General features: G+C 43.2%; 6 non-coding genes across 6 annotated transcripts; all 6 read left to right on the top strand.

Moving 5' to 3' along the window:
• The first annotated feature begins 649 nt into the window (after window positions 1–649).
• trnay-gua (transfer RNA tyrosine (anticodon GUA)) lies at window positions 650–738 on the top strand. Its single transcript is given in 2 exon segments — window positions 650–686; window positions 703–738. It is a non-coding gene; the product is annotated as a tRNA-Tyr (tRNA).
• Window positions 739–973: 235 nt separating this feature from the next.
• trnak-uuu (transfer RNA lysine (anticodon UUU)) lies at window positions 974–1046 on the top strand. The gene has a single exon. It is a non-coding gene; the product is annotated as a tRNA-Lys (tRNA).
• Window positions 1047–7345: 6299 nt separating this feature from the next.
• On the top strand, window positions 7346–7434 carry trnay-gua (transfer RNA tyrosine (anticodon GUA)). Its single transcript is given in 2 exon segments — window positions 7346–7382; window positions 7399–7434. It is a non-coding gene; the product is annotated as a tRNA-Tyr (tRNA).
• Window positions 7435–7660: 226 nt separating this feature from the next.
• Window positions 7661–7733, top strand: trnak-uuu (transfer RNA lysine (anticodon UUU)). Its single transcript has one exon. It is a non-coding gene; the product is annotated as a tRNA-Lys (tRNA).
• Window positions 7734–14034: 6301 nt separating this feature from the next.
• On the top strand, window positions 14035–14123 carry trnay-gua (transfer RNA tyrosine (anticodon GUA)). Its single transcript is given in 2 exon segments — window positions 14035–14071; window positions 14088–14123. It is a non-coding gene; the product is annotated as a tRNA-Tyr (tRNA).
• A 226-nt stretch (window positions 14124–14349) lies between these two features.
• On the top strand, window positions 14350–14422 carry trnak-uuu (transfer RNA lysine (anticodon UUU)). The gene has a single exon. It is a non-coding gene; the product is annotated as a tRNA-Lys (tRNA).
• The last annotated feature ends 7732 nt before the right edge of the window (window positions 14423–22154 follow it).

Raw genomic sequence — 22154 nt, 5'->3', positions numbered from 1 at the left:
CTAACCGGTATTGTAGTTAATGTGTTTATAACCTTTTTTGTTTAACGATTTGTGTGTTATCATATGCGATCCCATGGTCTTTGATTTGGTCACGGAAGTGATTTGTCTTTGATTTGTTGATCTAGAGTTGAATTTTGATTAGCTTTTCCCTTTTGTATAATTAGTGTAGTGCTACATTTAGTCTTTGTTTTTGAATAAATTTAACAATTTATATCTTTGGAATTGGTGTCTGTGTCCAATTATTACAGAAATTGAGTTCTACAAGATTCCAGGATTCGTGATAAGGTGATACTATAAATTCACTTCTTAAATTGAAATTTATAAGTGTACCTTACGATACAACTGATAGCACTGCAACTCAGTGTAGGTGTGCGTTCAGTCCGGCAAACACAACATTTCAGTTATGAAACGCTTTCTACAGGTGATGTATAAATGTAATATTTTCACACATTTGAATAAGTTTGATTTGATACAAGATTTATGAAGTTGACCAAACAAAATGACATAATATTTTTCAGGGGATAAAAATCTCACGACACAATTGGGTAGTCCTCACGGCACACGGGTTGAAAACCACTGAGCCAAGCCACGGTGCTTCTTGGCTTTGCACGGCCACTGAGACTGCCAGGGGAAGACGGTGAGAAGCTTCCCTTCGATAGCTCAGTTGGTAGAGCGGAGGACTGTAGGTTTCAGGCAGCGGGCATCCTTAGGTCGCTGGTTCAATTCCGGCTCGAAGGAAGGCGTGATTATGGTTTGACATCGGTTTTGGACGAGCTCCCAAATGTCAAGCCATTGGAATTGCATGAGGACAAGGAGAAAACACCGGAAATTCGGATTTGCTGTGGAGAACTCGCATTGCCCAAACATCTCATATGCATGTGACCCTTTTCACCCTGAGCCCAGTTTTCTAAACCGGCCAGAAAGCGGTCTGGAACAATCATGAAGCCAACACATTGTGAAGCACTTCACTGAAGCCCGGGTAGCTCAGCCGGTAGAGCATCAGACTTTTAATCTGAGGGTCCAGGGTTCGAGTCCCTGTTCGGGCGCCTTGTTGACCGAGGGCCATGATGGTGAAAAGCCTGGATGGCCTTCCAGGTGACAATGAAATATGCAGTTGCGTCTAGGCAAGGTGTCTAGTCCTCTTTGCTTCTTTCGGCAAATATCCAGCCTGGGCAAGTGTTGTCTTCCAGAGGCAAGTCAAGCCAGGAACTCTGAGAGATGTTTTTGCCGTTGACGACGTGTCACTTTAGAACAGCACAACATGCATCTCTACTTGACTTGGCACAATCTGTGAGGGTTGGGCCAACACAACGTGTCCACACATTTGCAGGCGTCTTGAAATACTTGGAATGACCTGTGGCCCCATGCCATGCAGAAGTCCACAGCTATGCGTGTCAGCATGCTCTGCTCCTCATCCCCAATGTGCCACTTGTAAGAACTTTGTAAAAAGCGACAGAGAACATGATCAGCAAAGAAACACAATTCTCCTGAGAACGACAATCATCGTGCCGATCGTAATCTCAGTGCATACCTGGATGCCCAACAAGCCAAGCCAGTGGTTCCCAAGCGTTGTAATGCCACGGCACACTTTGCTGAGACCAAAAACCTTCGCGGCGCACCAACATGAAAAAAAAAAAAACGGATTTACTAGGTATTGTCTCACCTGAATGGCAACAGGCTGCTAAAACTATTATCACACGCACATTGCATGTTAAAGTATGTCAGTAAGGGAGTAATTTAAAGGGCAAATGTGTGAAGTGCAAGGAGTGGCCCTTAGTGGTTAGGTAAAAAAGTACACAGACAAACTAAATAATCCCTTGATACAAATCATTTATTTAGTGCAGACAGACCAAGACCAGCCACAATAAACTATTCGCAGTAAATATAAATTCACAGCAAAATAGGTTCAGTTCACAATATCCTATAACAAGCTGTATTTAACGAAGTAGTTAAACGTTACAAAGGGCATTACAATTGTTGAAAAACAATAGCACACGGATCAAACATGCTATCCCCGCCATTTTATTCGATTTGATTAGACGTTTCGCGACCGAAATGTTTTGTGTGCAGACTGAACGCACACCTGAGCCGAGCACGATCACTATACATATCCACAGTTAATCTAAGCAGTATCATATTGTAACCGTTTCGGTCTGTTATCAACCCTTCCGGATCCAAAACCAGGAGTCAGACACCCTTTTCGGTGGACATGCTGTTGACTTCTCACAAGCACCATCTGCCTTCACAAAGGCAGCGCTAGCAGTGGAAAGAACGAAGAACTGCAGGAGAAACGCCGGTGCTATTTAGAGCCCGATTATTCAACACAGAGGGGGAAAACCAAGGCCAAATGAGACTTAGAGGAACAGGAGACATCCAACAACAGTATAAAGATAAAAAGGAATTCACCACATGTCCCTTTAATCAATTGCCTTGCAGTTCCACTGTGTAGCGTTATGTTGGGTGTATTTTGATAAGAGCATTTGGGCTCTGAGCTGAAGCACTGATCTAAAGAAGACCTCTCCACCCCCAAAGTTATCAGATTTCCTTTGCTCATCAGCTTGGAACTGGTTTGCATCAAAGTGACAGTTTTGGGGAGGATGGCACCGAGAAGAGGCCAAATAGGTTGAATCCTGCTATGAGATGTCTGGAGAAAGGGGCCTGTAGGTGATAAAAACTCTTTGAAGTGGACGAGAGCCGAAATCCCGACATAGTGCTACGAACCCGGGCCAACCGGCATTTCCAAAAGATGGCATGGATTGACATCAGTCATAAATCAAGCCCCCCTCCATTAGGACACTGGGGGCTGAAACCGAAATCCAATCTCAAGAACTCAAGAACCAATCACCTATTGATCTGACAGACTATAAGGAACAGTGCACAGTCTCTCTCTCTCTCTCTCTCTCTCTTTCTCTCTCTCTCTCTTTCTCTCTCACCTGAACCAGTAACTCGCTGCCACAGCTCAACCTGTAGCTCTGTTGCCCGAACCGGAACCAGAAACCAACCAAGTCTTTGCCGGCAACAGAAGAGTTAAACTGGGAGAAGGAGATTGAGCCGTACGAAGAATTCTTTTAAAGGACTTTATTAAATAAAGAACTTTACAGACTGCGCATGCCCGCCTGTGCCCACCTGATCAGTGGAGTTTTACAGCTGGACAATTGAGTAAGTCGAATGTATATGAAAGTGTTCAGTCATTTAAATAGCTATTTGAGTCTTAAGAAACTTGACCCTTGGAACGAACAGGGCCCTGCTTTCCTCAAAGACTTTGTCTTCAAGTAACTACGGTGGAACCCTGCTTACAAAGAAGATTTTGTGCACAACCTTGGAGCCTTCAAACCAGTGGAAAATCTGTTTGGAAAAGACTCTAATTTCGCGAAACCCCAATTTCCAGGTGCATCGACTGAGTGGAAGTTCTTGGACAAAGCCGAACCGCACTGCCTTTGTTCCAAACCACACGGACCATGTGCCGTGTGCTGTGATCTGAGCCCGAAGACAGAGAGGCCTCTCTGCGACGAAGTTCAGATAAGTTTAACAGTTTGGAGTTCATGATTCATGACATTTGAGAAATCAATTCGAAATGTTATTCTGTGATTCAAAACTCTAGAATGTGTAATATCATTTAGTTTTCTTAAATATAAATGTGTGTTGCATTAAACTGTTTTGTTGATAATTTTAGAAATAAAATCTGTCAACCCTGAGAAATATCTTCTCATTCCTGTTTAACTGTTTAGTCTGAAATTGACACAAGTCAATAGACGTTAGATTATTGATGGCCCTGCCTATCCTTGATCATTGAATAATAATCAGTTAAGGGAAATTGTGGTAACAAGTAACGATAGGATCTTTCTCGGCACCTAAACGTAAATGAGACTGATATATATATAACGAGAAGTTACCTGACATAAATACTAACCTGCGTAGTTATTTAATGTCTGACTAACAATACTAACGAGAGACTCACCTTCGTCTTACTAACCGGTATTGTAGTTAATGTGTTTATAACCTTTTTTGTTTAACGATTTGTGTGTTAGAGCATCAGACTTTTAATCTGAGGGTCCAGGGTTCGAGTCCCTGTTCGGGCGCCTTGTTGACCGAGGGCCATGGTGGTGAAAAGCCTGGATGGCCTTCCAGGTGACAATGAAATATGCAGTTGCGTCTAGGCAAGGTGTCTAGTCCTCTTTGCTTCTTTCGGCAAATATCCAGCCTGGGCAAGTGTTGTCTTCCAGAGGCAAGTCAAGCCAGGAACTCTGAGAGATGTTTTTGCCGTTGACGACGTGTCACTTTAGAACAGCACAACATGCATCTCTACTTGACTTGGCACAATCTGTGAGGGTTGGGCCAACACAACGTGTCCACACATTTGCAGGCGTCTTGAAATACTTGGAATGACCTGTGGCCCCATGCCATGCAGAAGTCCACAGCTATGCGTGTCAGCATGCTCTGCTCCTCATCCCCAATGTGCCACTTGTAAGAACTTTGTAAAAAGCGACAGAGAACATGATCAGCAAAGAAACACAATTCTCCTGAGAACGACAATCATCGTGCCGATCGTAATCTCAGTGCATACCTGGATGCCCAACAAGCCAAGCCAGTGGTTCCCAAGCGTTGTAATGCCACGGCACACTTTGCTGAGACCAAAAACCTTCGCGGCGCACCAACATGAAAAAAAAAAAAACGGATTTACTAGGTATTGTCTCACCTGAATGGCAACAGGCTGCTAAAACTATTATCACACGCACATTGCATGTTAAAGAATGTCAGTAAGGGAGTAATTAAAAGGGCAAATGTGTGAAGTGCAAGGAGTGGCCCTTAGTGGTTAGGTAAAAAAGTACACAGACAAACTAAATAATCCCTTGATACAAATCATTTATTTAGTGCAGACAGACCAAGACCAGCCACAATAAACTATTCGCAGTAAATATAAATTCACAGCAAAATAGGTTCAGTTCACAATATCCTATAACAAGCTGCACAAAGGCAGCGCTAGCAGTGGAAAGAACGAAGAACTGCAGGAGAAACGCCGGGGCTATTTAGAGCCCGATTATTCAACACAGAGGGGGAAAACCAAGGCCAAATGAGACTTAGAGGAACAGGAGACATCCAACAACAGTATAAAGATGAAAAGGAATTTACCACATGTCCCTTTAATCAATTGCCTTGCAGTTCCACTGTGTAGCGTTATGTTGGGTGTATTTTGATAAGAGCATTTGGGCTCTGAGCTGAAGCACTGATCTAAAGAAGACCTCTCCACCCCCAAAGTTATCAGATTTCCTTTGCTCATCAGCTTGGAACTGGTTTGCATCAAAGTGACAGTTTTGGGGAGGATGGCACCGAGAAGAGGCCAAATAGGTTGAATCCTGCTATGAGATGTCTGGAGAAAGGGGCCTGTAGGTGATAAAAACTCTTTGAAGTGGACGAGAGCCGAAATCCCGACATAGAGCTACGAACCCGGGCCAACCGGCATTTCCAAAAGATGGCATGGATTGACATCAGTCATAAATCAAGCCCCCCTCCATTAGGACACTGGGGGCTGAAACCGAAATCCAATCTCAAGAACTCAAGAACCAATCACCTATTGATCTGACAGACTATAAGGAACAGTGCACAGTCTCTCTCTCTCTCTCTCTCTCTCTCTCTATCTCTCTCTCTCTCTTTCTCTCTCACCTGAACCAGTAACTCGCTGCCACAGCTCAACCTGTAGCTCTGTTGCCCGAACCGGAACCAGAAACCAACCAAGTCTTTGCCGGCAACAGAAGAGTTAAACTGGGAGAAGGAGATTGAGCCGTACGAAGAATTCTTTTAAAGGACTTTATTAAATAAAGAACTTTACAGACTGCGCATGCCCGCCTGTGCCCACCTGATCAGTGGAGTTTTACAGCTGGACAATTGAGTAAGTCGAATGTATATGAAAGTGTTCAGTCATTTAAATAGCTATTTGAGTCTTAAGAAACTTGACCCTTGGAACGAACAGGGCCCTGCTTTCCTCAAAGACTTTGTCTTCAAGTAACTACGGTGGAACCCTGCTTACAAAGAAGATTTTGTGCACAACCTTGGAGCCTTCAAACCAGTGGAAAATCTGTTAGGAAAAGACTCTAATTTCGCGAAACCCCAACTTCCAGGTGCTTCGACTGAGTGGAAGTTCTTGGACAAAGCCGAACCGCACTGCCTTTGTTCCAAACCACACGGACCATGTGCCGTGTGCTGTGATCTGAGCCCGAAGACAGAGAGGCCTCTCTGCGACGAAGTTCAGATAAGTTTAACAGTTTGGAGTTCATGATTCATGACATTTGAGAAATCAATTAGAAATGTTATTCTGTGATTCAAAACTCTAGAATGTGTAATATCATTTAGTTTTCTTAAATATAAATGTGTGTTGCATTAAACTGTTTTGTTGATAATTTTAGAAATAAAATCTGTCAACCCCGAGAAATATCTTCTCATTCCTGTTTAACTGTTTAGTCTGAAATTGACACAAGTCAATAGACGTTAGATTATTGGTGGCCCTGCCTATCCTTGATCATTGAATAATAATCAGTTAAGGGAAATTGTGGTAACAAGTAACGATAGGATCTTTCTCGGCACCTAAACGTAAATGAGACTGATATATATATAACGAGAAGTTACCTGACATAAATACTAACCTGCGTAGTTATTTAATGTCTGACTAACAATACTAACGAGAGACTCACCTTCGTCTTACTAACCGGTATTGTAGTTAATGTGTTTATAACCTTTTTTGTTAAACGATTTGTGTGCTATCATATGCGATCCCATGGTCTTTGATTTGGTCACGGAAGTGATTTGTCTTTGATTTGTTGATCTAGAGTTGAATTTTAATTAGCTTTTCCCTTTTGTATAATTAGTGTAGTGCTACATTTAGTCTTTGTTTTTGAATAAATTTAACAATTTATATCTTTGGAATTGGTGTCTGTGTCCAATTATTACAGAAATTGAGTTCTACAAGATTCCAGGATTCGTGATAAGGTGATACTATAAATTCACTTCTTAAATTGAAATTTATAAGTGTACCTTACGATACAACTGATAGCACTGCAACTCAGTGTAGGTGTGCGTTCAGTCCGGCAAACACAACAATTCAGTTATGAAACGCTTTCTACAGGTGATGTATAAATGTAATATTTTCACACATTTGAATAAGTTTGATTTGATACAAGATTTATGAAGTTGACCAAACAAAATGACATAATATTTTTCAGGGGATAAAAATCTCACGACACAATTGGGTAGTCCTCACGGCACACGGGTTGAAAACCACTGAGCCAAGCCACGGTGCTTCTTGGCTTTGCACGGCCACTGAGACTGCCAGGGGAAGACGGTGAGAAGCTTCCCTTCGATAGCTCAGTTGGTAGAGCGGAGGACTGTAGGTTTCAGGCAGCGGGCATCCTTAGGTCGCTGGTTCAATTCCGGCTCGAAGGAAGGCGTGATTATGGTTTGACATCGGTTTTGGACGAGCTCCCAAATGTCAAGCCATTGGAATTGCATGAGGACAAGGAGAAAACACCGGAAATTCGGATTTGCTGTGGAGAACTCGCATTGCCCAAACATCTCATATGCATGTGACCCTGAGCCCAGTTTTCTAAACCGGCCAGAAAGCGGTCTGGAACAATCATGAAGCCAACACATTGTGAAGCACTTCACTGAAGCCCGGGTAGCTCAGCCGGTAGAGCATCAGACTTTTAATCTGAGGGTCCAGGGTTCGAGTCCCTGTTCGGGCGCCTTGTTGACCGAGGGCCATGATGGTGAAAAGCCTGGATGGCCTTCCAGGTGACAATGAAATATGCAGTTGCGTCTAGGCAAGGTGTCTAGTCCTCTTTGCTTCTTTCGGCAAATATCCAGCCTGGGCAAGTGTTGTCTTCCAGAGGCAAGTCAAGCCAGGAACTCTGAGAGATGTTTTTGCCGTTGACGACGTGTCACTTTAGAACAGCACAACATGCATCTCTACTTGACTTGGCACAATCTGTGAGGGTTGGGCCAACACAACGTGTCCACACATTTGCAGGCGTCTTGAAATACTTGGAATGACCTGTGGCCCCATGCCATGCAGAAGTCCACAGCTATGCGTGTCAGCATGCTCTGCTCCTCATCCCCAATGTGCCACTTGTAAGAACTTTGTAAAAAGCGACAGAGAACATGATCAGCAAAGAAACACAATTCTCCTGAGAACGACAATCATCGTGCCGATCGTAATCTCAGTGCATACCTGGATGCCCAACAAGCCAAGCCAGTGGTTCCCAAGCGTTGTAATGCCACGGCACACTTTGCTGAGACCAAAAACCTTCGCGGCGCACCAACATGAAAAAAAAAAAAACGGATTTACTAGGTATTGTCTCACCTGAATGGCAACAGGCTGCTAAAACTATTATCACACGCACATTGCATGTTAAAGTATGTCAGTAAGGGAGTAATTTAAAGGGCAAATGTGTGAAGTGCAAGGAGTGGCCCTTAGTGGTTAGGTAAAAAAGTACACAGACAAACTAAATAATCCCTTGATACAAATCATTTATTTAGTGCAGACAGACCAAGACCAGCCACAATAAACTATTCGCAGTAAATATAAATTCACAGCAAAATAGGTTCAGTTCACAATATCCTATAACAAGCTGTATTTAACGAAGTAGTTAAACGTTACAAAGGGCATTACAATTGTTGAAAAACAATAGCACACGGATCAAACATGCTATCCCCGCCATTTTATTCGATTTGATTAGACGTTTCGCGACCGAAATGTTTTGTGTGCAGACTGAACGCACACCTGAGCCGAGCACGATCACTATACATATCCACAGTTAATCTAAGCAGTATCATATTGTAACCGTTTCGGTCTGTTATCAACCCTTCCGGATCCAAAACCAGGAGTCAGACACCCTTTTCGGTGGACATGCTGTTGACTTCTCACAAGCACCATCTGCCTTCACAAAGGCAGCGCTAGCAGTGGAAAGAACGAAGAACTGCAGGAGAAACGCCGGTGCTATTTAGAGCCCGATTATTCAACACAGAGGGGGAAAACCAAGGCCAAATGAGACTTAGAGGAACAGGAGACATCCAACAACAGTATAAAGATAAAAAGGAATTCACCACATGTCCCTTTAATCAATTGCCTTGCAGTTCCACTGTGTAGCGTTATGTTGGGTGTATTTTGATAAGAGCATTTGGGCTCTGAGCTGAAGCACTGATCTAAAGAAGACCTCTCCACCCCCAAAGTTATCAGATTTCCTTTGCTCATCAGCTTGGAACTGGTTTGCATCAAAGTGACAGTTTTGGGGAGGATGGCACCGAGAAGAGGCCAAATAGGTTGAATCCTGCTATGAGATGTCTGGAGAAAGGGGCCTGTAGGTGATAAAAACTCTTTGAAGTGGACGAGAGCCGAAATCCCGACATAGTGCTACGAACCCGGGCCAACCGGCATTTCCAAAAGATGGCATGGATTGACATCAGTCATAAATCAAGCCCCCCTCCATTAGGACACTGGGGGCTGAAACCGAAATCCAATCTCAAGAACTCAAGAACCAATCACCTATTGATCTGACAGACTATAAGGAACAGTGCACAGTCTCTCTCTCTCTCTCTCTCTCTCTTTCTCTCTCTCTCTCTTTCTCTCTCACCTGAACCAGTAACTCGCTGCCACAGCTCAACCTGTAGCTCTGTTGCCCGAACCGGAACCAGAAACCAACCAAGTCTTTGCCGGCAACAGAAGAGTTAAACTGGGAGAAGGAGATTGAGCCGTACGAAGAATTCTTTTAAAGGACTTTATTAAATAAAGAACTTTACAGACTGCGCATGCCCGCCTGTGCCCACCTGATCAGTGGAGTTTTACAGCTGGACAATTGAGTAAGTCGAATGTATATGAAAGTGTTCAGTCATTTAAATAGCTATTTGAGTCTTAAGAAACTTGACCCTTGGAACGAACAGGGCCCTGCTTTCCTCAAAGACTTTGTCTTCAAGTAACTACGGTGGAACCCTGCTTTCAAAGAAGATTTTGTGCACAACCTTGGAGCCTTCAAACCAGTGGAAAATCTGTTTGGAAAAGACTCTAATTTCGCGAAACCCCAATTTCCAGGTGCATCGACTGAGTGGAAGTTCTTGGACAAAGCCGAACCGCACTGCCTTTGTTCCAAACCACACGGACCATGTGCCGTGTGCTGTGATCTGAGCCCGAAGACAGAGAGGCCTCTCTGCGACGAAGTTCAGATAAGTTTAACAGTTTGGAGTTCATGATTCATGACATTTGAGAAATCAATTCGAAATGTTATTCTGTGATTCAAAACTCTAGAATGTGTAATATCATTTAGTTTTCTTAAATATAAATGTGTGTTGCATTAAACTGTTTTGTTGATAATTTTAGAAATAAAATCTGTCAACCCTGAGAAATATCTTCTCATTCCTGTTTAACTGTTTAGTCTGAAATTGACACAAGTCAATAGACGTTAGATTATTGGTGGCCCTGCCTATCCTTGATCATTGAATAATAATCAGTTAAGGGAAATTGTGGTAACAAGTAACGATAGGATCTTTCTCGGCACCTAAACGTAAATGAGACTGATATATATATAACGAGAAGTTACCTGACATAAATACTAACCTGCGTAGTTATTTAATGTCTGACTAACAATACTAACGAGAGACTCACCTTCGTCTTACTAACCGGTATTGTAGTTAATGTGTTTATAACCTTTTTTGTTTAACGATTTGTGTGTTAGAGCATCAGACTTTTAATCTGAGGGTCCAGGGTTCGAGTCCCTGTACGGGCGCCTTGTTGACCGAGGGCCATGGTGGTGAAAAGCCTGGATGGCCTTCCAGGTGACAATGAAATATGCAGTTGCGTCTAGGCAAGGTGTCTAGTCCTCTTTGCTTCTTTCGGCAAATATCCAGCCTGGGCAAGTGTTGTCTTCCAGAGGCAAGTCAAGCCAGGAACTCTGAGAGATGTTTTTGCCGTTGACGACGTGTCACTTTAGAACAGCACAACATGCATCTCTACTTGACTTGGCACAATCTGTGAGGGTTGGGCCAACACAACGTGTCCACACATTTGCAGGCGTCTTGAAATACTTGGAATGACCTGTGGCCCCATGCCATGCAGAAGTCCACAGCTATGCGTGTCAGCATGCTCTGCTCCTCATCCCCAATGTGCCACTTGTAAGAACTTTGTAAAAAGCGACAGAGAACATGATCAGCAAAGAAACACAATTCTCCTGAGAACGACAATCATCGTGCCGATCGTAATCTCAGTGCATACCTGGATGCCCAACAAGCCAAGCCAGTGGTTCCCAAGCGTTGTAATGCCACGGCACACTTTGCTGAGACCAAAAACCTTCGCGGCGCACCAACATGAAAAAAAAAAAAAAGGATTTACTAGGTATTGTCTCACCTGAATGGCAACAGGCTGCTAAAACTATTATCACACGCACATTGCATGTTAAAGTATGTCAGTAAGGGAGTAATTAAAAGGGCAAATGTGTGAAGTGCAAGGAGTGGCCCTTAGTGGTTAGGTAAAAAAGTACACAGACAAACTAAATAATCCCTTGATACAAATCATTTATTTAGTGCAGACAGACCAAGACCAGCCACAATAAACTATTCGCAGTAAATATAAATTCACAGCAAAATAGGTTCAGTTCACAATATCCTATAACAAGCTGCACAAAGGCAGCGCTAGCAGTGGAAAGAACGAAGAACTGCAGGAGAAACGCCGGGGCTATTTAGAGCCCGATTATTCAACACAGAGGGGGAAAACCAAGGCCAAATGAGACTTAGAGGAACAGGAGACATCCAACAACAGTATAAAGATGAAAAGGAATTCACCACATGTCCCTTTAATCAATTGCCTTGCAGTTCCACTGTGTAGCGTTATGTTGGGTGTATTTTGATAAGAGCATTTGGGCTCTGAGCTGAAGCACTGATCTAAAGAAGACCTCTCCACCCCCAAAGTTATCAGATTTCCTTTGCTCATCAGCTTGGAACTGGTTTGCATCAAAGTGACAGTTTTGGGGAGGATGGCACCGAGAAGAGGCCAAATAGGTTGAATCCTGCTATGAGATGTCTGGAGAAAGGGGCCTGTAGGTGATAAAAACTCTTTGAAGTGGACGAGAGCCGAAATCCCGACATAGAGCTACGAACCCGGGCCAACCGGCATTTCCAAAAGATGGCATGGATTGACATCAGTCATAAATCAAGCCCCCCTCCATTAGGACACTGGGGGCTGAAACCGAAATCCAATCTCAAGAACTCAAGAACCAATCACCTATTGATCTGACAGACTATAAGGAACAGTGCACAGTCTCTCTCTCTCTCTCTCTCTCTCTCTCTCTATCTCTCTCTCTCTCTTTCTCTCTCACCTGAACCAGTAACTCGCTGCCACAGCTCAACCTGTAGCTCTGTTGCCCGAACCGGAACCAGAAACCAACCAAGTCTTTGCCGGCAACAGAAGAGTTAAACTGGGAGAAGGAGATTGAGCCGTACGAAGAATTCTTTTAAAGGACTTTATTAAATAAAGAACTTTACAGACTGCGCATGCCCGCCTGTGCCCACCTGATCAGTGGAGTTTTACAGCTGGACAATTGAGTAAGTCGAATGTATATGAAAGTGTTCAGTCATTTAAATAGCTATTTGAGTCTTAAGAAACTTGACCCTTGGAACGAACAGGGCCCTGCTTTCCTCAAAGACTTTGTCTTCAAGTAACTACGGTGGAACCCTGCTTACAAGGAAGATTTTGTGCACAACCTTGGAGCCTTCAAACCAGTGGAAAATCTGTTAGGAAAAGACTCTAATTTCGCGAAACCCCAACTTCCAGGTGCTTCGACTGAGTGGAAGTTCTTGGACAAAGCCGAACCGCACTGCCTTTGTTCCAAACCACACGGACCATGTGCCGTGTGCTGTGATCTGAGCCCGAAGACAGAGAGGCCTCTCTGCGACGAAGTTCAGATAAGTTTAACAGTTTGGAGTTCATGATTCATGACATTTGAGAAATCAATTAGAAATGTTATTCTGTGATTCAAAACTCTAGAATGTGTAATATCATTTAGTTTTCTTAAATATAAATGTGTGTTGCATTAAACTGTTTTGTTGATAATTTTAGAAATAAAATCTGTCAACCCCGAGAAATATCTTCTCATTCCTGTTTAACTGTTTAGTCTGAAATTGACACAAGTCAATAGACGTTAGATTATTGGTGGCCCTGCCTATCCTTGATCATTGAATAATAATCAGTTAAGGGAAATTGTGGTAACAAGTAACGATAGGATCTTTCTCGGCACCTAAACGTAAATGAGACTGATATATATATAACGAGAAGTTACCTGACATAAATACTAACCTGCGTAGTTATTTAATGTCTGACTAACAATACTAACGAGAGACTCACCTTCGTCTTACTAACCGGTATTGTAGTTAATGTGTTTATAACCTTTTTTGTTAAACGATTTGTGTGCTATCATATGCGATCCCATGGTCTTTGATTTGGTCACGGAAGTGATTTGTCTTTGATTTGTTGATCTAGAGTTGAATTTTAATTAGCTTTTCCCTTTTGTATAATTAGTGTAGTGCTACATTTAGTCTTTGTTTTTGAATAAATTTAACAATTTATATCTTTGGAATTGGTGTCTGTGTCCAATTATTACAGAAATTGAGTTCTACAAGATTCCAGGATTCGTGATAAGGTGATACTATAAATTCACTTCTTAAATTGAAATTTATAAGTGTACCTTACGATACAACTGATAGCACTGCAACTCAGTGTAGGTGTGCGTTCAGTCCGGCAAACACAACAATTCAGTTATGAAACGCTTTCTACAGGTGATGTATAAATGTAATATTTTCACACATTTGAATAAGTTTGATTTGATACAAGATTTATGAAGTTGACCAAACAAAATGACATAATATTTTTCAGGGGATAAAAATCTCACGACACAATTGGGTAGTCCTCACGGCACACGGGTTGAAAACCACTGAGCCAAGCCACGGTGCTTCTTGGCTTTGCACGGCCACTGAGACTGCCAGGGGAAGACGGTGAGAAGCTTCCCTTCGATAGCTCAGTTGGTAGAGCGGAGGACTGTAGGTTTCAGGCAGCGGGCATCCTTAGGTCGCTGGTTCAATTCCGGCTCGAAGGAAGGCGTGATTATGGTTTGACATCGGTTTTGGACGAGCTCCCAAATGTCAAGCCATTGGAATTGCATGAGGACAAGGAGAAAACACCGGAAATTCGGATTTGCTGTGGAGAACTCGCATTGCCCAAACATCTCATATGCATGTGACCCTGAGCCCAGTTTTCTAAACCGGCCAGAAAGCGGTCTGGAACAATCATGAAGCCAACACATTGTGAAGCACTTCACTGAAGCCCGGGTAGCTCAGCCGGTAGAGCATCAGACTTTTAATCTGAGGGTCCAGGGTTCGAGTCCCTGTTCGGGCGCCTTGTTGACCGAGAGCCATGATGGTGAAAAGCCTGGATGGCCTTCCAGGTGACAATGAAATATGCAGTTGCGTCTAGGCAAGGTGTCTAGTCCTCTTTGCTTCTTTCGGCAAATATCCAGCCTGGGCAAGTGTTGTCTTCCAGAGGCAAGTCAAGCCAGGAACTCTGAGAGATGTTTTTGCCGTTGACGACGTGTCACTTTAGAACAGCACAACATGCATCTCTACTTGACTTGGCACAATCTGTGAGGGTTGGGCCAACACAACGTGTCCACACATTTGCAGGCGTCTTGAAATACTTGGAATGACCTGTGGCCCCATGCCATGCAGAAGTCCACAGCTATGCGTGTCAGCATGCTCTGCTCCTCATCCCCAATGTGCCACTTGTAAGAACTTTGTAAAAAGCGACAGAGAACATGATCAGCAAAGAAACACAATTCTCCTGAGAACGACAATCATCGTGCCGATCGTAATCTCAGTGCATACCTGGATGCCCAACAAGCCAAGCCAGTGGTTCCCAAGCGTTGTAATGCCACGGCACACTTTGCTGAGACCAAAAACCTTCGCGGCGCACCAACATGAAAAAAAAAAAAAAGGATTTACTAGGTATTGTCTCACCTGAATGGCAACAGGCTGCTAAAACCATTATCACACGCACATTGCATGTTAAAGTATGTCAGTAAGGGAGTAATTAAAAGGGCAAATGTGTGAAGTGCAAGGAGTGGCCCTTAGTGGTTAGGTAAAAAAGTACACAGACAAACTAAATAATCCCTTGATACAAATCATTTATTTAGTGCAGACAGACCAAGACCAGCCACAATAAACTATTCGCAGTAAATATAAATTCACAGCAAAATAGGTTCAGTTCACAATATCCTATAACAAGCTGCACAAAGGCAGCGCTAGCAGTGGAAAGAACGAAGAACTGCAGGAGAAACGCCGGGGCTATTTAGAGCCCGATTATTCAACACAGAGGGGGAAAACCAGGGCCAAATGAGACTTAGAGGAACAGGAGACATCCAACAACAGTATAAAGATAAAAAGGAATTCACCACATGTCCCTTTAATCAATTGCCTTGCAGTTCCACTGTGTAGCGTTATGTTGGGTGTATTTTGATAAGAGCATTTGGGCTCTGAGCTGAAGCACTGATCTAAAGAAGACCTCTCCACCCCCAAAGTTATCAGATTTCCTTTGCTCATCAGCTTGGAACTGGTTTGCATCAAAGTGACAGTTTTGGGGTGGATGGCACCGAGAAGAGGCCAAATAGGTTGAATCCTGCTATGAGATGTCTGGAGAAAGGGGCCTGTAGGTGATAAAAACTCTTTGAAGTGGACGAGAGCCGAAATCCCGACATAGAGCTACGAACCCGGGCCAACCGGCACTTCCAAAAGATGGCATGGATTGACATCAGTCATAAATCAAGCCCCCCTCCATTAAGACACTGGGGGCTGAAACCGAAATCCAATCTCAAGAACTCAAGAACCAATCACCTATTGATCTGACAGACTATAAGGAACAGTGCACAGTCTCTCTCTCTCTCTCTCTCTCTCTCTCTCTTTCTCTCTCACCTGAACCAGTAACTCGCTGCCACAGCTCAACCTGTAGCTCTGTTGCCCGAACCGGAACCAGAAACCAACCAAGTCTTTGCCGGCAACAGAAGAGTTAAACTGGGAGAAGGAGATTGAGCCGTACGAAGAATTCTATTAAAGGACTTTATTAAATAAAGAACTTTACAGACTGCGCATGCCCGCCTGTGCCCACCTGATCAGTGGAGTTTTACAGCTGGACAATTGAGTAAGTCGAATGTATATGAAAGTGTTCAGTCATTTAAATAGCTATTTGAGTCTTAAGAAACTTGACCCTTGGAACGAACAGGGCCCTGCTTTCCTCAAAGACTTTGTCTTCAAGTAACTACGGTGGAACCCTGCTTACAAAGAAGATTTTGTGCACAACCTTGGAGCCTTCAAACCAGTGGAAAATCTGTTTGGAAAAGACTCTAATTTCGCGAAACCCCAATTTCCAGGTGCATCGACTGAGTGGAAGTTCTTGGACAAAGCCGAACCGCACTGCCTTTGTTCCAAACCACACGGACCATGTGCCGTGTGCTGTGATCTGAGCCCGAAGACAGAGAGGCCTCTCTGCGACGAAGTTCAGATAAGTTTAACAGTTTGGAGTTCATGATTCATGACATTTGAGAAATCAATTAGAAATGTTATTCTGTGATTCAAAACTCTAGAATGTGTAATATCATTTAGTTTTCTTAAATATAAATGTGTGTTGCATTAAACTGTTTTGTTGATAATTTTAGAAATAAAATCTGTCAACCCCGAGAAATATCTTCTCATTCCTGTTTAACTGTTTAGTCTGAAATTGACACAAGTCAATAGATGTTAGATTATTGGTGGCCCTGCCTATCCTTGATCATTGAATAATAATCAGTTAAGGGAAATTGTGGTAACAAGTAACGATAGGATCTTTCTCGGCACCTAAACGTAAATGAGACTGATATATATATAACGAGAAGTTACCTGACATAAATACTAACCTGCGTACTTATTTAATGTCTGACTAACAATACTAACGAGAGACTCACCTTCGTCTTACTAACCGGTATTGTAGTTAATGTGTTTATAACCTTTTTTGTTTAACGATTTGTGTGTTAGAGCATCAGACTTTTAATCTGAGGGTCCAGGGTTCGAGTCCCTGTTCGGGCGCCTTGTTGACCGAGGGCCATGATGGTGAAAAGCCTGGATGGCCTTCCAGGTGACAATGAAATATGCAGTTGCGTCTAGGCAAGGTGTCTAGTCCTCTTTGCTTCTTTCGGCAAATATCCAGCCTGGGCAAGTGTTGTCTTCCAGAGGCAAGTCAAGCCAGGAACTCTGAGAGATGTTTTTGCTGTTGACGACGTGTCACTTTAGAACAGCACAACATGCATCTCTACTTGACTTGGCACAATCTGTGAGGGTTGGGCCAACACAACGTGTCCACACATTTGCAGGCGTCTTGAAATACTTGGAATGACCTGTGGCCCCATGCCATGCAGAAGTCCACAGCTATGCGTGTCAGCATGCTCTGCTCTTCATCCCCAATGTGCCACTTGTAAGAACTGTGTAAAAAGCGACAGAGAACGTGATCAGCAAAGAAACACAATTCTCCTGAGAACGACAATCATCGTGCCGATCGTAATCTCAGTGCATACCTGGATGCCCAACAAGCCAAGCCAGTGGTTCCCAAGCGTTGTAATGCCACGGCACACTTTGCTGAGACCAAAAACCTTCGCGGCGCACCAACATGAAAAAAAAAAAAAGGATTTACTAGGTATTGTCTCACCTGAATGGCAACAGGCTGCTAAAACTATTATCACACGCACATTGCATGTTAAAGTATGTCAGTAAGGGAGTAATTAAAAGGGCAAATGTGTGAAGTGCAAGGAGTGGACCTTAGTGGTTAGGTAAAAAAGTACACAGACAAACTAAATAATCCCTTGATACAAATCATTTATTTAGTGCAGACAGACCAAGACCAGCCACAATAAACTATTCGCAGTAAATATAAATTCACAGCAAAATAGGTTCAGTTCACAATATCCTATAACAAGCTGCACAAAGGCAGCGCTAGCAGTGGAAAGAACGAAGAACTGCAGGAGAAACGCCGGGGCTATTTAGAGCCCGATTATTCAACACAGAGGGGGAAAACCAAGGCCAAATGAGACTTAGAGGAACAGGAGACATCCAACAACAGTATAAAGATAAAAAGGAATTCACCACATGTCCCTTTAATCAATTGCCTTGCAGTTCCACTGTGTAGCGTTATGTTGGGTTTATTTTGATAAGAGCATTCGGGCTCTGAGCTGAAGCACTGATCTAAAGAAGACCTCTCCACCCCCAAAGTTATCAGATTTCCTTTGCTCATCAGCTTGGAACTGGTTTGCATCAAAGTGACAGTTTTGGGGAGGATGGCACCGAGAAGAGGCCAAATAGGTTGAATCCTGCTATGAGATGTCTGGAGAAAGGGGCCTGTAGGTGATAAAAACTCTTTGAAGTGGACGAGAGCCGAAATCCCGACATAGAGCTACGAACCCGGGCCAACCGGCATTTCCAAAAGATGGCATGGATTGACATCAGTCATAAATCAAGCCCCCCTCCATTAGGACACTGGGGGCTGAAACCGAAATCCAATCTCAAGAACTCAAGAACCAATCACCTATTGATCTGACAGACTATAAGGAACAGTGCACAGTCTCTCTCTCTCTCTCTCTCTCTCTCTCTCTTTCTCTCTCACCTGAACCAGTAACTCGCTGCCACAGCTCAACCTGTAGCTCTGTTGCCCGAACCGGAACCAGAAACCAACCAAGTCTTTGCCGGCAACAGAAGAGTTAAACTGGGAGAAGGAGATTGAGCCGTACGAAGAATTCTATTAAAGGACTTTATTAAATAAAGAACTTTACAGACTGCGCATGCCCGCCTGTGCCCACCTGATCAGTGGAGTTTTACAGCTGGACAATTGAGTAAGTCGAATGTATATGAAAGTGTTCAGTCATTTAAATAGCTATTTGAGTCTTAAGAAACTTGACCCTTGGAACGAACAGGGCCCTGCTTTCCTCAAAGACTTTGTCTTCAAGTAACTACGGTGGAACCCTGCTTACAAAGAAGATTTTGTGCACAACCTTGGAGCCTTCAAACCAGTGGAAAATCTGTTTGGAAAAGACTCTAATTTCGCGAAACCCCAATTTCCAGGTGCATCGACTGAGTGGAAGTTCTTGGACAAAGCCGAACCGCACTGCCTTTGTTCCAAACCACACGGACCATGTGCCGTGTGCTGTGATCTGAGCCCGAAGACAGAGAGGCCTCTCTGCGACGAAGTTCAGATAAGTTTAACAGTTTGGAGTTCATGATTCATGACATTTGAGAAATCAATTAGAAATGTTATTCTGTGATTCAAAACTCTAGAATGTGTAATATCATTTAGTTTTCTTAAATATAAATGTGTGTTGCATTAAACTGTTTTGTTGATAATTTTAGAAATAAAATCTGTCAACCCCGAGAAATATCTTCTCATTCCTGTTTAACTGTTTAGTCTGAAATTGACACAAGTCAATAGATGTTAGATTATTGGTGGCCCTGCCTATCCTTGATCATTGAATAATAATCAGTTAAGGGAAATTGTGGTAACAAGTAACGATAGGATCTTTCTCGGCACCTAAACGTAAATGAGACTGATATATATATAACGAGAAGTTACCTGACATAAATACTAACCTGCGTACTTATTTAATGTCTGACTAACAATACTAACGAGAGACTCACCTTCGTCTTACTAACCGGTATTGTAGTTAATGTGTTTATAACCTTTTTTGTTTAACGATTTGTGTGTTAGAGCATCAGACTTTTAATCTGAGGGTCCAGGGTTCGAGTCCCTGTTCGGGCGCCTTGTTGACCGAGGGCCATGATGGTGAAAAGCCTGGATGGCCTTCCAGGTGACAATGAAATATGCAGTTGCGTCTAGGCAAGGTGTCTAGTCCTCTTTGCTTCTTTCGGCAAATATCCAGCCTGGGCAAGTGTTGTCTTCCAGAGGCAAGTCAAGCCAGGAACTCTGAGAGATGTTTTTGCTGTTGACGACGTGTCACTTTAGAACAGCACAACATGCATCTCTACTTGACTTGGCACAATCTGTGAGGGTTGGGCCAACACAACGTGTCCACACATTTGCAGGCGTCTTGAAATACTTGGAATGACCTGTGGCCCCATGCCATGCAGAAGTCCACAGCTATGCGTGTCAGCATGCTCTGCTCTTCATCCCCAATGTGCCACTTGTAAGAACTGTGTAAAAAGCGACAGAGAACGTGATCAGCAAAGAAACACAATTCTCCTGAGAACGACAATCATCGTGCCGATCGTAATCTCAGTGCATACCTGGATGCCCAACAAGCCAAGCCAGTGGTTCCCAAGCGTTGTAATGCCACGGCACACTTTGCTGAGACCAAAAACCTTCGCGGCGCACCAACATGAAAAAAAAAAAAAGGATTTACTAGGTATTGTCTCACCTGAATGGCAACAGGCTGCTAAAACTATTATCACACGCACATTGCATGTTAAAGTATGTCAGTAAGGGAGTAATTAAAAGGGCAAATGTGTGAAGTGCAAGGAGTGGACCTTAGTGGTTAGGTAAAAAAGTACACAGACAAACTAAATAATCCCTTGATACAAATCATTTATTTAGTGCAGACAGACCAAGACCAGCCACAATAAACTATTCGCAGTAAATATAAATTCACAGCAAAATAGGTTCAGTTCACAATATCCTATAACAAGCTGCACAAAGGCAGCGCTAGCAGTGGAAAGAACGAAGAACTGCAGGAGAAACGCCGGGGCTATTTAGAGCCCGATTATTCAACACAGAGGGGGAAAACCAAGGCCAAATGAGACTTAGAGGAACAGGAGACATCCAACAACAGTATAAAGATAAAAAGGAATTCACCACATGTCCCTTTAATCAATTGCCTTGCAGTTCCACTGTGTAGCGTTATGTTGGGTTTATTTTGATAAGAGCATTCGGGCTCTGAGCTGAAGCACTGATCTAAAGAAGACCTCTCCACCCCCAAAGTTATCAGATTTCCTTTGCTCATCAGCTTGGAACTGGTTTGCATCAAAGTGACAGTTTTGGGGAGGATGGCACCGAGAAGAGGCCAAATAGGTTGAATCCTGCTATGAGATGTCTGGAGAAAGGGGCCTGTAGGTGATAAAAACTCTTTGAAGTGGACGAGAGCCGAAATCCCGACATAGAGCTACGAACCCGGGCCAACCGGCATTTCCAAAAGATGGCATGGATTGACATCAGTCATAAATCAAGCCCCCCTCCATTAGGACACTGGGGGCTGAAACCGAAATCCAATCTCAAGAACTCAAGAACCAATCACCTATTGATCTGACAGACTATAAGGAACAGTGCACAGTCTCTCTCTCTCTCTCTCTCTCTCTCTTTCTCTCTCACCTGAACCAGTAACTCGCTGCCACAGCTCAACCTGTAGCTCTGTTGCCCGAACCGGAACCAGAAACCAACCAAGTCTTTGCCGGCAACAGAAGAGTTAAACTGGGAGAAGGAGATTGAGCCGTACGAAGAATTCTATTAAAGGACTTTATTAAATAAAGAACTTTACAGACTGCGCATGCCCGCCTGTGCCCACCTGATCAGTGGAGTTTTACAGCTGGACAATTGAGTAAGTCGAATGTATATGAAAGTGTTCAGTCATTTAAATAGCTATTTGAGTCTTAAGAAACTTGACCCTTGGAACGAACAGGGCCCTGCTTTCCTCAAAGACTTTGTCTTCAAGTAACTACGGTGGAACCCTGCTTACAAAGAAGATTTTGTGCACAACCTTGGAGCCTTCAAACCAGTGGAAAATCTGTTTGGAAAAGACTCTAATTTCGCGAAACCCCAATTTCCAGGTGCATCGACTGAGTGGAAGTTCTCGGACAAAGCCGAACCGCACTGCCTTTGTTCCAAACCACACGGACCATGTGCCGTGTGCTGTGATCTGAGCCCGAAGACAGAGAGGCCTCTCTGCGACGAAGTTCAGATAAGTTTAACAGTTTGGAGTTCATGATTCATGACATTTGAGAAATCAATTAGAAATGTTATTCTGTGATTCAAAACTCTAGAATGTGTAATATCATTTAGTTTTCTTAAATATAAATGTGTGTTGCATTAAACTGTTCTGTTGATAATTTTAGAA

Source organism: Amia ocellicauda, unplaced genomic scaffold (genome assembly GCF_036373705.1).
Source record: "Amia ocellicauda isolate fAmiCal2 unplaced genomic scaffold, fAmiCal2.hap1 HAP1_SCAFFOLD_58, whole genome shotgun sequence".
In the NCBI taxonomy this organism is placed as follows: domain Eukaryota; kingdom Metazoa; phylum Chordata; class Actinopteri; order Amiiformes; family Amiidae; genus Amia; species Amia ocellicauda.
Note: the sequence above shows the minus strand (reverse complement) of the source record. Positions and strands in the feature narration are given on the sequence as shown.